At 45.8% G+C, this 4475-nt stretch overlaps 1 pseudogene; it reads left to right on the top strand.

Annotated features, from left to right (window-relative positions):
* Positions 1-2489: 2489 nt before the first annotated feature.
* LOC141476438 (uncharacterized) lies at positions 2490-3855 on the top strand (annotated as a pseudogene).
* The last annotated feature ends 620 nt before the right edge of the window (positions 3856-4475 follow it).

Below are 4475 nucleotides of genomic sequence, written 5' to 3'. Positions count from 1 at the left end.
AGCCCTGGAACAGGCTGCCCAGAGAGGGTGTGGAGTCTCCTTCTCTGGAGTTATTCCAAACCCGCTTGGATGTGTTCCATTTAACCTGCTCTGGGTGACCCTGCTTTGGCAGGGGTGGTTGGACTGGGCGATCTCCAGAGGCCCCTTCCAATCTCTGCCCTTCTGTGGTTCTGGGGGAACCTTCAGCCCCTCTGGAGACCCTTCAGGTGGGGGTTGGAGTGCAGGTCTGGAGACTGCCAATGCTGAGACCCCATCCCCATCTGCCCCTCAGATGGACAGCCCTGAGGGGTGGCTGTGGGGTGCAGAGGGCCAGGCACAGCCACCCCTTAGGCCTGACTATGGGCAGGTGGGCTCAGCCATCCTCAGGTCGGCACTTTTCCAGGACATATCTGCTGGTGTGATGGCAACAGAGAAGGAAAGCCTTGGATCAGCAGGCACTGGGGCTGAAAGCTCCCTCCCAGGACACGTGGCCCCACCAGTCAGGAGTAAAGCAGCTCTCCCAGCTCTGCTCAGAGGGTTCACTCAAAGACAGAGGAGCAACATCAGCCGCCCTCTTCTGAGGAAAGCCTTTATAACTCGCCTCCCAGGGACCCTCAGCTGACCCAGGTGCCTCTACAAGGGGACTGTGATCAGCCCTCTGGTGCCCAGGGACCTACCCTTGGCTGCCGGCATATCAAGCTGACAATATTTTATGACTAACAACTTTCTCTTCCAAGTCCCCCAGCTGCCCACCTGGACCTCCAAGATGAAGGCAGGAGGCTGGTTATTGAGGAGAGGAGGCTCTGTAGTGTCACCCTGGTGAGTGGTTTAGTGCACGTAAGCGGAGACACGGCTTTGCTGCAGATCTCGCACAGCCTGGAGCTGCAGATCACGCACACACGTGTCACAGAGGGGCCACGAGAGTCCAGGTCTGCAGGGGCACCCTGTGGCTGTTGCACTGGGAGAAGAAAGCCAGACTTGGTGCAGTCTGTGTCCATCCTTGGAGCACGAAACGGAGAGGGGTCAGGGCCCAGTTGCAAATGAGTTATTGCCCGGCAGAGATGAACAGAGAGCAAAAGCGGTGGTGTAAACCAGAGCGCAGACAGTGTTCAAAGCAACTACTGTCAAAACTTGAAAGCAATTCCGGGAGCTTTCACCAGAAACAGCCTTGACTTTGTGTGTCTTCAGCAAGTGCAGAGATCTCCCATCTGATAACTAATGTTACGCGGCCGGTTTAGAGCACTTCCTCATGTGTTGTGATATCGTACGTCCTTTGTCTCAAGGTAAAATAGCTGCTTATTAATTGTCTGAGTTGGGAGGTCAAGATTATTCACAATTAGTAATTGTTACTGTGATGTTTAACAACTAAATTAACATTAGAGCAGGCTTCCCTAATCTGTCTACAAGGCATCTCAAGCTGGAAGAGCAAACCCTTTTTACATCCTGGGTATATGAGCACACCATGACTTTATTTTCCTTTCTCTTCGGCATCTCTCATTGCATCTCACTCAGTTTCCCATTTTATTGAAAAGCTTAGATTTCACAATTGAGCTCTATCTGCATCCCTCTTCTAATTTGTTTAATTGTATACCTCTCTATTTCGGGGTCTCAGTCTGTACAAGTACAGCTGGCACTCGGCTTCAGCTCTCATCATCTTGAGAAACTTTATGACTTGACACTGATTTTGGCAATAATGCAATGGCAAGAGTCAATGGCTTCTCATTTTTATTTGCCTTCTTTTGCCTTGTATCAGTAAGGAAAAAAAAAAAAACAAACCAACCCAAGGAAACACAAAATAATTTAGGTTGGAAGGGACCTCTGGAGGTCATCTACTCCAATGCTCTGATCAAAGCAGGTCTAGTAAGATGAGGATGCTTGAGCCTTGAACTCCTCCAAGGGTGGAATTTCCTCAGCTTGTTTTAATATTTGATCATCTTCATGGTAAAAAGCAACCAAAACAAATTTCCTTAAGTTTTATTGGAATTTCTCATGTTGCAGCTTGTGTCTCTTGCCTCTTACCCAACCAAGGTGAATCTCCAAGAAGATGTCATATGCACAGAAAAATACAGGAAGGACATTGAGCTCCAAACTGAATTTGAGCTCCCCGAGTCTTACAGGCTCTCCCTCCACCCAGGGAGGTGGTGGAGTCTCCATCCTTGAAAATATTCAAAAGCCAAGGTCCTGGGGAATGGGCTCCAGGTGGCCCTGCTTGAGCAGGAGGGGTGGATCAGATGACATCTGGAGATCCTTTCCAGCCTCAGTTAGTCTCTGCATCTATGACTCTGTACAGAGCACGTGACATCTGAAACCACAGGTTTCAAAATCTAGAAAGTCAGATTGTAGCTGTGTATGCAGCCAATTACCCCGTGTGTTTTAATTTCCAGTTCCTCTCTGCTGTTTAATCACTTGCAAACATAGCAATAGTGTTTAAGAAGACGAGCTGTGTGATATAGAGGAGCAGAAGACTTCCTTAGTCCTCTGAGTTGGTGAAGTATTGACCACCGAACAAGATGTCTGTCAGAAATCAATTCTTGGGTTTTTGGAAAAGTCATTATAATGTCTTGTCTGTATCACTTTATTCCATAATTCTGATTGTGCTCGAAGAAATAATGGAGACTGAATTTAAATGTCCTCAGAAGGCATCATTAAAGCATTGGTGCGTTTTTTCCTACTTTTTCTTTCCAGCATTCATTGTATTTTTCCTGACCTTACCTCCAATCCTTCATACATGACCTGCATTTGCTGCGCTGGGAAATGCTCGCGCTGCCGGACGATTAAGATAATGTTTAGGATACTTCTACCTCCTCTGATCTGGTGTGTGATCCTGCTGTGCGATGGCAGAGACATAGACTGTGTGGCTTCAAGAAGCCAAGGAAACAGAGATCAAAATGCAAATCAAAGCAGTGCAGCAGAATTACCCAGTGAAACCTCCACAATATGGCAGGTAAGAGCCCTGGGAATCTAGGACTTTAGGTATTTTAATATCGCTTATTTTGTGTGTGTGAATAATCTGGAATGTGCAGTAATATGGAAACCATTTCATCTGGAGAATGAAGTGTAAAGTTGCAATTCTGATTTTTATTTGATATGTTTCCTACATTTGCATTACCTTTTTTTATCAGTACAAGTTTATAATACACATGTTCTTTCTGAGGCTAAAACCTGAGCTTTGAACATCTGACTCCATGGTTATTCTGGAAGTTTACACATGTGCTTTGCATCTGGCTCTTAAAGCAAGTTCTATGAAAATCAGAAATAAGATTATTTACTGTTTGAGAGAGAGACACCAACATTCCTTGTTTCAGTGAGTTTCTCTCTTACCATCAGTCGTCATTTAGCAATGGCAGGAGCAAGGAATGTCTTTTACAAGAAGAACTGTGTGGCTTAATAATAGTGCAAGGCTTTAATATGGTAAAGTTCTCCCCTCACTCAGGTGCAAAACATTTTTAGGAATATAAAGTCCATTGACATAAGTAGATTTAATATTTTCTCTTCCAGATTGCAGGGATGGGTATTCTTGCTCTTGTCAGCTTACTTTATGGTCTGTACCGCATTTTCCACTTCTGCTCCTGCTGTAAAGATAAGGAAGAACATTGGAAAGACAAGCTGGAGAGTTTATTAGAGGAAGAAGTAAGGAAACACATTGAAAAAAAGAAGAAAGAGCGTGCAAAGCAAATAATGCAAGAGAAAGTGAAACCTTCTCTCCAGCAAGATAATGCTAATTTCTGGGAAAACGTAGATTTCAGAAACACAATGAAAAAAATAAAGGAAACTGTAGAGTGTGTTGTTAGAGAGATGCGGGGGAGACAAGAAGCAGATAAACAAAGTGTGCCTCTCACCTCCAGAACAGAATAGACTTCAGAAACCAGCAGTTAGTTCTGAAGAGGTGGGCAGCTACTCCTGCCGAAGGGGCCAGAGCAGGTGCTGATGCACCAACACCAGGAGGCTCGATCTGTCTGTCCTGGGCTTGCTGGGGAAAGCACCCGCCTTGTTCCCATCTCAGTCCTCCTTCTACACCGGAGCAGGTCTTGTCGGCACTGGTCACCTTATTATCCCTCTTCCTATCTCTTTGCCCTCATTTTGTTGCTCTTTCACCTCTCTTTTTTCACCCCAGTATCAGTTTCTGGTCCTAGTTTTGCTATATCTGTACCCAAACTGGTACTTCTAATCCTGTTACCTGGACAATCTCGGCTACTCAGGCTTTGTCTTTGCATAAAGCAGGGAAGAAATAAGCAAAGAAGGAGGAAACATCTTCAGGTCTTAAAGGGCAGGCGAAATGTGAGCTGGTCCTTCCTGAACATTGTGCTGGTTTTCACTGTTCCTGCTTGCAAGGAATCAATTAGTCCTTAATTGCAAGAAAAGTTTCTAAGCACAAGTCAAGTGTCGGTGTCTGTATCACCATCAAAGGGGGACCACGTGCTCCGTTCATCCTCAAAGGGGGACCACATGCTCCGTTCATCCTCAAGTGAACCGCCCTCCTGGGAGGTAGGGCAGCC

The sequence above is a fragment of the Numenius arquata genome, chromosome 32, assembly GCF_964106895.1.
Source record: "Numenius arquata chromosome 32, bNumArq3.hap1.1, whole genome shotgun sequence".
Classification (NCBI taxonomy): domain Eukaryota; kingdom Metazoa; phylum Chordata; class Aves; order Charadriiformes; family Scolopacidae; genus Numenius; species Numenius arquata.
This window is presented reverse-complemented; position numbering and strand designations above follow the sequence as displayed.